The 13,100-nt window shown below is 34.0% G+C and overlaps 1 long non-coding RNA gene across 2 annotated transcripts; it reads right to left on the bottom strand.

Moving 5' to 3' along the window:
* Window positions 1-393: 393 nt before the first annotated feature.
* LOC147496566 (uncharacterized) lies at window positions 394-2,629 on the bottom strand. Of its 2 annotated transcripts, none has more exons than XR_015196609.1 (6): window positions 2,560-2,629; window positions 2,317-2,382; window positions 2,048-2,106; window positions 1,372-1,427; window positions 1,022-1,077; window positions 394-534 (listed from the first exon to the last, which is right to left on the bottom strand). It is a non-coding gene; the product is annotated as an uncharacterized LOC147496566 (long non-coding RNA). The 2 variants fall into 2 exon arrangements; XR_015196608.1 differs by having other exon boundaries at window positions 1,397-1,427.
* Window positions 2,630-13,100: the final 10,471 nt, after the last annotated feature.

Below are 13,100 nucleotides of genomic sequence, written 5' to 3'. Positions count from 1 at the left end.
AACATAATTTTGAAAATGAAAAAGAAAATAGGGAAGCATGCCATTTCCATGGAAATCACCATAAGAGCAATAATGCAGTTGCTTTGCTTAGTAAAATCACATAAGCGAAGATAACTACTAACACTATTACTACCATGCAAATCTCTTGAAAGAAAAAACATACTATAAACACACGAAATTCAATGTCTTTTCACCTCTGTTTCAATCATTATTTGGTTTCTACATTTCAACCAACACCCCCATGTGCCTTCGAAATTCACTTATTGTCGTCTTTCACTTCAACTCTGCAGTCGGGACACATTTTTTAAAAACAACTTTCCTCTTACATTTTCCCTTGTTTTATGATAGTAAGGTCAACCAATTGATAAATTATTTAAAATGTCCAAATAAAGTTTTACCATGTAAGGCCCGTCTCTTCCCATTTCTTTCAATTTTTCTATTTTGACCCTTCCATTTGTACGTAGTTCTTCTTCAGAAAGGCTCACAGCAGGAGCTGGATTTTCCATTCCTAGATGTTGGATCACACCTTCGAATCTGAAAGGTAACAATGCAAAGTGTTGGTAATATGGTTCTCAATATTAATAGGATGCGTAACCAATAACAAACTCTTGCCAAAACCAAAAACCAAACTATTAGCCTAAAATGATTTATTTGTAACCAGACATTCATGGCAGAGAATGGACCTTTGAATCAATACATTGACTAAGTTGTCTAAAAAAACTCAAAATTAGTAACGTCAATATTTTCCAAATTGATGTAAAGCAAAATATACATTGTATGGATTATTTGTAACCACACATTCATGGCAGAGGTAATTCACATTGGATGAATATGAAGAGAGCTTAAGTAATTATCTAGTTTAGGTGAAATGACAACTTAGGTGTATGGTTACTATGAAGAGCTTTTCTTGAAAAAATAAAAGAAAGGAAGAATTATAAATAAAATAATGAATCTAACATGTCAAAGCTCTAGAAAAACAGATAACAAGATTAGAGTTGTGCTTCTTGATTAAAGTTTATACCCTTTTCCAATTATGGTCAAGTCGAGTTTTGATCGGCTGCAAGTTTGTCATTGGACCTGAGTTAAGAAAAAAAAAAAGTTACTTCGTTGAGGCACTCTAACAAACAATAGTTCTTTTTGTATTACTGATTAGAATATAACAAACACTTCGGGAAGTATAATTCGAATTCCATATTCAGTCAACAAAACAACAAATTAGAAAAGAAAAACTAAACCAAAATATATATAAAAAAAATTGCTTAGCCAAGAACATAGAAAATTTACAAATTGTAACATATGTGATTCAAGCTAGTGAATAATCAACACTCAGAAGGAACATTTAGTGAAGTCGAGAGTTAAACCAGGGCGTACTTAGACATGCACGAAACAATTGTACCTGAAAGGCCATCTTCATGTGATAAGTGTTCCTGCACAATGCAAACAAAGAACCTAGCTGATAAAACATAATCATATCAGGTACAGATGAAGAGGAGGAAGCCACTCAGAGAAGAAGGAATATGAGTGATCATCGTTCTAAAATAGAGTAATTTATTTTTAGGATAGAAGAGTCAGTATTCCGGGGGTTTTTGGAATAGTTTCTGATTTTTTTTTAGCTGGATTCTGACGTTACTCAAAAAGAATCCTTTAATGTTATTTTAGCTGGGAAATGCTAGTTTTAAACTTCCTAGATTCATTAAATAAGATTCCAATGTGCCATACCTTGGGAAAGACTGCATTTCAAGCTACACCGTTTATCTCACTTTCTCTTATCATGATTATCGACTCAAATCATTTGTCATTCTGAGAGAGATTGGCCAGTAAATATGATACAAAAAGAAATTAAAGATTACTGTTAGAAAGTAAAAATTACACAGAAATGTTCTTAAATGTTTGTTGAATTTTTTATTTGGAACTATAATATTGATGATGCTAAAAATAAATAAGAGAAGAACAGTTATACATAGAATTATACAAATGGATGCACCTAATTCAATGGAGCCATGAACCATTATCAAAGAAAAGGAGAAGTTCGAAAATGTTTGTGTACCTTCAATGTTGCACAAAAGACATGCTTCACAGAGTCTTGCCCATGCCTTCATTTATTATCTAGCAAACCAAATGAGATGGTTTTGAAGAAGAGTGAGATAACAACACCATTCCATACAATGTGAACGCCTAGGACAGGAATAAACTTGAAACGAAATTGTTTCACTTTTTGAATGAGGGAGATAGAAGGTTTAGAAGATGACGGCTCTCATAATGTACCTTTCTGATTACAATTGTTAACATTCATCGAGAATTAATTAGGGGATTTACCTTGTGAATCCATTTAACCATGAACCATTAACGTCCGAAGCCCATCGCTTTTTTTCTCGTTTGTTTCTGTGTGCACAAACCAACCATTCAGTCAACAACATTTGAGCTTGTGTGGAACAGTCAAGTGGCACTATTAGTTCAAAATTGAGTAACTAAAAAATGTAAATCAATAAAATTAGCAATAGAATTCATTTTGCAAAAGAAAAAAGGGGGAAAAAAAAAAAAGATTGCTAGCAACCTAACCTTAAAAATGAAGAGAATGGAGTCGTGGAGACAAATGGTTGTTATTTCACTGTGTATTGAAAAGAAGAGCCTTTATTCAATTCAATAAATGAGAAAAGCATTCAATCATTCAGTTTGTGCGTTTTAGTATTTATTATTTAAACCATGTAGAAAGAGCTTTTTGGATTCCACAGAATGTCATCTTATGCTTGAAACTGACAATCCAAGGGCAATGAAAATGCCCATATTTGAATTCGTTCAAAGTTTCAAAAAAAAAATGTTCAATGAATGAAAGGAGAAGTTTGTGGGGGGAAAAAATCGAACAATCGAAAGAGAACCTACTTGAGAAAATAGGAGTGGTGCATCATGGCAGTCGTAATCCATCTCAAGGATCAGAAATTGTTGGGAGAGGATGAGAGACACTGGAGTCAGAGATGTTGAGTTTAGTTGTTGAGCAGCCGACTTTGTTTTAAGCAGTACTTGATGGTGGAGTTAATTCGCGGGTCTATTGGAAGTTCAGAAGTTGACGTTTTGGTTTCTTCCTTTACGCGTTTTGTTTAGTCTAATAGAAACAAAGCCCAATCAAAAGCCCACAACTAATTGGGAAGAGAAGCCGTTATAAATTTTGTTAATTGTTATAAAAGGAACAAACTTAAAGTTAGCCCATTAAATTTTTATTAATTAAAAATTTAATTAAATTAAAGTAGGCATCCGATGTGTAACCAGTGTATGAATTGAACACAAATTATGTGGTTCCAATGCTTAGGTTTAGCTCATTAAATTATTATTAATTGAAATATTGATTACATATCAATGCATGCATTGAATTTGTATTACAAAACATTTAGTTCATCAAGTAATACTTTTAAATGGCATTGAAAAGGAGTTTCAAAATGCTCTAGATCGTACATCTGCTCCAATCTAACTCAGATCCCCAGACGATCCCGACCACTCTTTGTCCTGCCATTGTGTTTTATTATAATAGATATCATATCATATTTTTGCATGTCTTGCAGACAGTACCAAGGAAACCACTTCAACCGATTACCTAATCAAGCAAAGATCTTTCACGGAAATGTGAGGTACGTGCACATTCTTACCAATATTTTTTTTAAACCTTCTCTATTTATATTTAAATTAACGGTAATTTGTCTTCTGTAATTTCTGCTTCACTTAGTTCATCCGATGAACCCCCGTCCCAAATACGGATGGGTCACACTAAATCCCGGATACTACCCAAGGGATCGATGCTACTAAACCGGTGGAAAGTCTTTGGAGCTATTACAACTGCTTTAGCTAGTCTTTGGACACACATTACAAGGGGATTGGGTGGAGCTTTTCTTACACCCACTTAGACTTGCATTTGAAACCAAGAATTTAAAACTCCCGGAGCCTGCCCTTGATTGTCTTCTTCATGCACGTTCTTCATCTCTTTCAATCTATAACTTGGTCTTTGTGTCATTCTTTCTTTCAAGAAATCTTTTGGCTACCTTAGTCCGATGCGGTTCTGAATGACTGTATCTATAGAAACTCATTGCTTATGATCATTTAGAAGGTGATCCCGACTGGATGGTGCTAAAAATGCTTCACTATTTCTGAACATTCGAACATGGTTTGTGGTTGTGTTGATAATTCTTCGTCCCGGATAGGATGCGTTCAAGATTTCCCAATAACTTTCACAACATTTCTAGCTTGTACATGCTTCTTACTTTTACTTACTAAATTTGTATTTGCAGTACAATTTTACAAGTCTTTGAAGGTGCTTCTTATCACTGCTGTAGCATCACACAAGTTCAGAGGTATATTCGAGGGGTTGAACGAGAAGTTGCTTTCATTTTTGTTAATTTTGGAAAATTTAACTCGTGTCTTGTACATTCAAACTATTAACACAGTCATTGCGATTGTGTGTTTCATTTTAAAAACTTCATTAAGCATTGGTGAAATTACAATCACGGAAAATATGCAGTATACTTACAGTTGAGTGCTGTAATTTGCGGGTGAAGAGAACACTGCATGTCTAGTTATGTTCATAGTGGACTGTGTATTTGGTCATTCTGGAAGCTCCCCATCATATGTTCACATAAAAGTTTGCAATTAGCCAGATCTGTCCTGCATGTGGGAAAAAGCACCCACCTTTATAGAGAAGGGGTCTGTATCACTTGATAACTTTTGTCTAGTAAATAATGAACAGGGGTAGTTTGTAATTTTATTTATGGCATTAGGTCAACTCATGGTAACAGTTAGTATGTAATCAATAACAATACGAAGATACACTCTACTTGGAGCTGACAGTATATAGAGTCTCCCGTGTTATGTAAGTAAGGCGGAAACTGTGGGTCCTGGTGTGATCAAGTTATATTGAGTTTGTGCCCATATAGAGCCTTACTCTGTTGGGTTGAATTCAGCCAAATTAATGTGGTTGATTGCAATTTGACGGAGCTAGATACAAGTATGGACGAGTGTTATCGGAATGTAGGCAAGATAACTTATCAAATCCAATCATTTACTTCCGAAATATCTCCTTGTCTTACAGAGTAATCAGGATTCTCCTCCACCATCTGGTAGACATGCGCATACAGAAGCCACTGAAGGTGGTGGCTCAAACTCAAACGCTGATGAAATTTTGTTGGACGACCATAATGGGAAAGGAATCATTTTGGGGGATGCACTTTCCATTAACCGGGATAAAGATACCACTATTGCTTCCGTTGAAGAACTTCAGAATTTTTGGGTGGTGCCGATATTAAGGTGCTTCCATATTCTCTTTAGTTTTAGATTGTCCGTGTTATTTTTTCCAAGCTTATTTATGCAATTTTTGTGGTTATTGGATGATGGTAAAAGTTACATTACCTGTGTACCATTCAGGGATTAGAAGTCGTTCTTGACAAAGCCGTGCATCTTGAGGATGGAAAAAGATAACACGGTATGCAAGAGGTGTTATTGCCTAAGTTTGTTCCGGTCTATTACTTTATTTTTTCATGGGTGGGCTCTCCTTATTGAGGTGTTTCTAAAAAGCAAGTCTTTTTACTTTTCAGAGGAATTGACCTGGATAGCATGAGTATTGGGCAACGTGATGCTTTACTACTATTTCGCGACCCTTTGCAAGGTTGCTTTTCAAATCATCTGTTCCTGTACTACCTGAAGGGTGTATTTTTAAAATTTCTTACTACTTCAGCTCATCATTTTCATTATTCTATGCTCATTATTTTGGTTTTTCTATGGCATTCAAAGCCTTCAGTGTGGAATAACAAGTACTCTAAAATTCACAGATGGGCATGAAAGAAGAGAATGATGAAGTTACCACCAAGACTAGGCTTTTATCTCTTGAGCTTTTATAGGTTAGTCCTATGGCCTTCACTATTATCCTATGCATATCATTGCCTCCTTGGTTGATTTTTTATGTGGGAAGCTTCGATTCCTCTTCTAACAGGAGGGTGAATTTTCTTAAGAAATGTTTTCACCATTACGCTGTGCTTTAGACCTTATTCGGGAGAAAGGATGTGAAAAAAAATACTATATGTTTGTTTACACCACTCATTTGTTGGCCAAACAATTATCACATGATCATTTTGCAAAGAACAAAAAATCAAGTTTCTTCTGTTGTTTGATGTCGTGAGTGAAGTTGCTTCTTCTTTGTGGTATGTATCATTAAAAGAATGCGTTGAAAGCAGCAGAGTTTCAAAGACCAAGGATATAAGCTTTATAGATTTTGCTTTAGGATCTGCATAAGACCTAAGATCTTCAAGCATATGTCCTACGGATTTAGCTACCACACTGGTTCTCTTTCTTGTGGAAGTGTTTGGTTCTTTATGAATGCATGGTAAGGTTGGTATATGATTAAAATATTTTTTTTTTGCAGAGTTTATTGGAAGGGGTTAGTCATTCTTTTACGAAAAATTTTCATTTTATTGACTCAATAAAAGCGTATCTTTCTTATGCCTTGTTACGTTAGATGCGTTTCTCAATCCTCAGTTATATTCCAGGTAACCTTCATGTTTCAGTTTTGCCTTCTTTCTATTTTCTATGCTTGATGCTTTGTGATTTATTCCAATGGTACTAATTAGATTTTACACAGTATGCAACTGGAATTTTCACTGTGCTTCTGCTACATTTTAAGGAAAGCCTTAAAGTAAGTATTTATTGTTTCAGGAGCTCTTGTGGGTCTATTGAAACCTGGTACGATGAGCATGTTTGGGACACTTCTTGTCATATGGGGCCTTGTCAAGGAAGGGCTTCTTGGGAAACCTGTGAATACAGATCCTGCAAAAGCATGTTGATTGTGCTAGTATGTGCTTTCATTTGTATAAAGTATGATGTCAATAAAATTGTTAAAAGTAGTCCGGCTCGACCCTTGGCGAAACCCCTGCAAAGATTCTTGTGGGCTTGATTGAAATGATAGAATTTTGTATGACCTGCAGGTGTGATGCAAATTGTATGAATTGTATGGTGCCAGAATCAATTTTTTTTATCCAATTCAATACATGCCAAATACCCGAAGCCCGACCGGTCAGTTTGTATAATTCTAATCACCCTTAACAAACTCGTAAGCTCTCCCTCCTTTCTTTCACTCTCAATTTTTAAACAAACGTCAATCCTTAACCTAAAAAAAAACAAAAAACAAATTCAAAAAACTTGCAGCGCAACTTGTTGCATTGTCTTAATTATTTGTAAAACTCGTTATCATTATCAATAAAATTTTCACTCAAAAAAATAAAAAATAAAAAAACAAGGTAATTTTTTACTTTCAATGTTAATCTTTTATAGTTTTCTCTATATGATAGTAGGGTTATATAGACTTATAACATTATAGGAAGTTAACAATTTGTTGAATTGTTGTAGACTTGTGGACTAGATTATGTAGATATACATAGACACAGTAGTATCAATTGGCATAAGTGCTTAAGTAGTTAACTTTATCAGTCCATATTAAATTCTTAGTAGTCAACGCATTCTAATTTTGTGAATTGAAATAAATGCATAATTTTGTTGATCTTTATTGTTTAGACCTTCTAGCAAAAAAATATAAAAAATGGCATACTTTTTTTTTTGGGTGTAGTGGGGTGTGCACATAATCTCGCACCTATGGTTTAGAATCCTGGCTCCGTCCTTGCCTAGCATAAGGGTCAACAATATTATTAACCTTGTCTTTATCTTTAGCATGAGGGTGAACATATTTATGAACCATTATTTTATCTTTTGGTGGATTCCCTTTTGGTTGTGGTTTAACTAGTACTTCTACAGTTGTAGGGTCTTCAGTTTCTATGATAGTATTTGGTATGGTTTCATTTTCAACTTTTGTTTGTGGTCCATCTTCAGGCATAGTCACTTTGTTATCAACTACTCGGCCTAAATGAAGGGTAGTGACTACCAATAAGTCCCCTTAGTTTATATTACCATTACACTGAATATTGTTTACTTCGAGGTAGTGTTTGTTGACTTAGGATTAGGCACAATTTGACTTGGAAACACGCCTTTTTGGTTATTATTTTGGGTAGGAGACATGTCAATAACCTTTTGGCACAAAGACTGCATCATTTGCATCATTTGCATCATTTGTTATAGCATGTTAGTGTTTTGATCATGCTGATCTTTCATCAAGTTGGAATTTTGTTGCATAATTTGATTTTGTTTTTCCAACAAGGTTACTACTACTTCCTCTGTAGATGGTTTGACTGGTGGAGTGGTCATAGGAGGAGTGACTGGAATTGAGGTTTGTTGAGTGTTTATGTCATGATTTTGATAGTACTGAGGTATGTGTACTAAACTTCTGTTCTGGTCACCTAAATTACCTTGTCCTTAATGTTGATTAAATAGGTTGAACTTTGTAGTGGGCCTAACATTTTGATAATTAAAATATGGAGGTGTAGGTTGTTGTTGTTGATTATAATTAGTGTTCTGCCTCCATTGTGTGTTAGGGTTGGTGAAAGCGTAATTATCTATGGGTTGTGGTGGAGGTGAACCATAGAGTAAGGGACAAAAGGAATCGGTATGGTTGGGATTAAAACATATATTATAAGGAGTAGAGTTGATTATCATGATAGGAGTGGGTATCTAATATACGTAAAAACAGTACTAGATTTTCTCTAACTTACTCTTACATTATCAATTATTTATTTTCTACTTTCACATATATATTCATGCAATATATAGAATATGGAATCGTTCCACTCTTAACTCTCTAGACTTAAACGAATTCAACTAATCAAATACAAGGAAACAGTGGTGAGAGCAATATTTATGGATGTGAATTTATACTACGAAACTAAATATATGAATTTAACTAATACTAATTTAATTAATGCAATTGAATATGACTTGAATAAAATATGGAGAAGAATAGAGAGAGATTGAAATCTACTTCTTAGTTTCTTGGATGTAGCATAGATTTGTATAGAAAACCCTAGTCTAGATATTCTCTAAAGGTTAAAATATAAAGACTATACCTTTAATGATCCCTAATTACTTTATACTATCTCTAGTCATAAACTAATTAATATGAGAGAAAGCTTGTTCTCATTCTCATGGCAAACTCACCATTATCTAGTTTAGGTTAAACTCTTCTTATCTCTAAGTCAAGAAAAACATAAACTTGAAATTCTATACTAACAAATCAAGTCCTTATCAAAGCTTCATTAAAACCCTCTCTAATGGAGGTTTATATTTGATTCATGGGACTATCATGAATAAAAGAATGAGAAGAAGACATAATAAAAAGAGAAGTAATTAAATTGAATAATAATAATAACTTGAAGGTATTTTAATGGAGGTTTTATGGAAGCTACAATTATAAACCCTAATTACTTAAACTATACTAAACTAAAGAAAGGGGAAAGAGAAAGCTAAATTATTCTAACTAATGGGAGGGATAGAGAAAGAGAACCCTAATTTACAACTAAATTAAAGAGGAGAGTAGCCAAGTTTTGTTTAGCCTTAACCGTCTTTATATATGATAGGGTTAAGTTTACAATTTCATGCATGGGCTTTGGAGCTGTGTTTTGGGCCACTAAATCAAGCCTAAAACCTAATTACTCAAGTCCAAAAAGGGTTTCTCAGTTAGAATTTACTGTAACACCTTTTTGTCCACTTTTACTACTCTGATTAAGTCAATTCTTGAACCATTAGAAAGCTCTTTTCGAGCTGGTCGGTTTTACATATAATAAGCTCAATTCCGAGGTCTGAGTCCAAATATACAGCCTGTTAAATTTCTATTGACTTTTCGACTCTTTTTCTACCCATTTTGACTTTGACTTTTCAGCTTTGACTAGGCTTTAAAAAAGTTTTTTCTCCTTGAAACTTGGGCTTTAATCATATAATTTCTCTAGCAAGCAATTTGACTCCTTTCTCTTGCAAAAGTGACGTATTTCTTCAAATAATTGATTTAAAAACCTGAAATATACAAAAATACGTAACCATTACTAACTCTTATTTATTATAAACATAATTTGCCTAAATATAATACTATTAAGGGGTTGAAACTACAGTTTTGGGCTCTTATCAAGCCACCTCTGATATTCACAAGTTTATGTAAACTAACTATCTATGCGTAAGCACAAATAATCAATCAATTAAACAAGTGCTTAAATCAATATTCCTACTCTCAAATAATAATGAAGTAATATAAAGAGCATAGATTCATTCCACTCCTAAACTACCAAGACATAAATGAAATTCAACTAATTTAAAATCACAAAGAAACAATGGTGACAATAATATTATGTTGAGAGATTTCTATTCTACGATTATATTACGGATTCAAATAAATCTAAATTAACTAAACTAATAGAAATAGGGTTTTGATGGAAGAGAAAGTTATAGAGAAGAGTAATCAATCCACCTAATGATTAATTTCAAGCAAGAATCGAATTATTCATTAAAAAGAGATCATCTTTAGGTTTTCACACAATGATCCAACCTAAAGCCTCAAAATTTATCATCCCTAGCAACAACCCTCCCAAATGTTCTGCTGAGTTTCCATGATATCTTGTTGATGTACGCCTGACCTGGCTGACGTGCAGAGCCAGAATCCTCTAGCCTCCATCGATTACTATGGGCAGTCTCTATAGTCATTATTACTAGCATGTAGGATTATTACAACCAAGTCTCTCAACTTAATTATAACAATCCCTAGTTTAATTTACTATATGCTTATTTTGGAAGTCATACAATAAACTAAACTCATTGAAATACATACACAATTAAATAATTCTACTAAGCAATCTATTCCTCATTAGGCTTCATAATCACTCCTTCTAATGGGGGTGATTAGCCTAATATCATTGGATTAATTAAACTAAAATAATGAAAGGATCGGAAGATATAATGTAAAGAAGAAGTAATTGAATTGAATAAACTAAAGCTTTTATTAAAAGGTTCTAATGGAGGCTACAAACAAAACTAATTAACTAAAACTAAACTAAACTAAAGAGGGAGATAGAGATATGGGGTTTAGGATTTTTATTCTCTTATATAATGATACAAAATCGTGTATGGATTTTTAGGCTAGGTTATAGACCCATAAATCAAGTCCATAACCCAATTGGTTAAATCCAAGACTTTCAATTCTGGTCGTGTTACTGTAGAGAGTATTTTCACTAACTTATACTATTCTGATCGAGTCAATGCCTAATACATTGGAAAGGGCTTTCTGAGCCGGTTATTTTGATATAAAATGGGCCCAAATCTGAGGCCTGAGTCCAAAGATATGGCCTTTTAAAGTTCTGTTGACTTTTTTCAACTCTCTAATCCGGTTTGACTTTCACCTAACAGTTTTGACTTGGGTTTTTTAAGTGTTTTTTCTCCATGAAACTTGGGCTTTCTTCATGGAACTTCCCTAACAATCACTTTAGCTCTTTTTAGCACCTAATTAGTAACGGATTGACATTTATTCAACTCCGATGCCTGAAATATTCAAAAGCACGTAATTAGTGATAAACCTGTATTATTAATAACATAATTGGATACATAGAAATATTATGAAAGGGTTTAAACTATAATTTTGGGTTCTTATCAAATCACCCCCAAACAACATTTTGCTTGTCCTTAAGCAAATAAGTGAAATTAAAATAAGTGGCCAAAAATATATTTTTAATTAGTCTCGTTTCGCTGAGTGCGACTACATTGACCATATGCAATAAGGCCTTAAACCACTAAGAATTCCCTAGTGGACGAGTTATAGCCTCATGAGAGTTTTTTGAATAAGGTACTCACAAACTTCATTTATACTACAACGACTAAGAAATAAAAGTAAATTTCCCCTAATTTATCTAAGATATCTATACATCTAACTAGCATTTAAACAAGGATAATTAATCTAACTCCTAAATTAATACATGCATAATAATCAAATTATCTTAAGATAAACAACTATACAATGAACTATGATATGAAATGCAATGGCAAGTCCGTTTCTGAAACTTTGGGGTAGCGTGCCTAAGTAGGTTCTCATAAGGAATGTGTCAAGACACATAACACACTGATTTTTCCACTAAAGTTTGCCAACTCCAGTGTGCATTAGGCACACATTTTCTCACAATCTCAATGACAATCCAAGAAAGCCGAGGTTGATCAAACACATCTACAACTTACTATCACACCAACATATTTCTAATTGAACTAGAGGTCTTTATTAGGTGATACGGGGCATAGGTATTGGTTAAAGAATGAAGGAAATGGATATTCAAATAAGTAAATGCATAATAGGAATTAAACTTGAAAAGAAATTACTTTTATTAAGTAAAAGGACTTACAATACTGAAGCTGGTATGAAAGCTACTGGAAAGGAAAGCTACGTACTGGAATGAAACAACAACAAATGAAAAGCTATAACTATATGCTAAGACTAAAACTAATAAGTTGAAGACCCCTTCTCATATATATAACCTCCAGCCCCTTTACGTGAAACCCTAAACTCCTTTAATAGTTTTGTTTTTTACTTACTTAATAACTTCCAAACTTTGTAAAAGTTTGTCCTGATATATTTTAATTTTGTTTTGACCTTTTGCCAAATCAATTCAAACATTGAATTGATCCGTCTTTTCCTTTTGCAAGGTGGCACAAAATTGTGGCCATCACTTGCCACCTGCCTATGCTGACTTGTCATGCCTTTTGGGCCTGCAGAGTGGGTCCACGTGGTGTGTTCAATGGCGGCGCCGATTTTGGCATTTTTACAACTTTCTGTATTTGCATAGAGTTTGTCGCCCTGGTTGCTATGGCAATTCACTAACCGAAGTCGGCGTCCAAGTTTGAAAGATGTCAGCTTTGGAAGTTTGCTGCTTCTTTATATGTGGACCCGTTCTGCACTGGTTTTGTCCCTTTGGAAACTTCGTCTCTAGTCAGGTTTTGTTGGGCTTCACTGGGCTGAGTGTGAAGACTTAAAATATGCACATTATTCCCGTACTTTGATGCATGTTTTAATATCATATTCACGTTAACTGCGGAAACCTGTGAAAGTGCAAAAATATCATTATTTCGTGATTATTAAACACATAATTAACCAAAACACTATGTCTCTATGGGGTTTAGTATTACAGTTTTGGGTGCTTATCACACCACCCCCAAACAAC

This window comes from Coptis chinensis, chromosome 5, assembly GCF_015680905.1.
Source record: "Coptis chinensis isolate HL-2020 chromosome 5, ASM1568090v1, whole genome shotgun sequence".
In the NCBI taxonomy this organism is placed as follows: domain Eukaryota; kingdom Viridiplantae; phylum Streptophyta; class Magnoliopsida; order Ranunculales; family Ranunculaceae; genus Coptis; species Coptis chinensis.
This window is presented reverse-complemented; position numbering and strand designations above follow the sequence as displayed.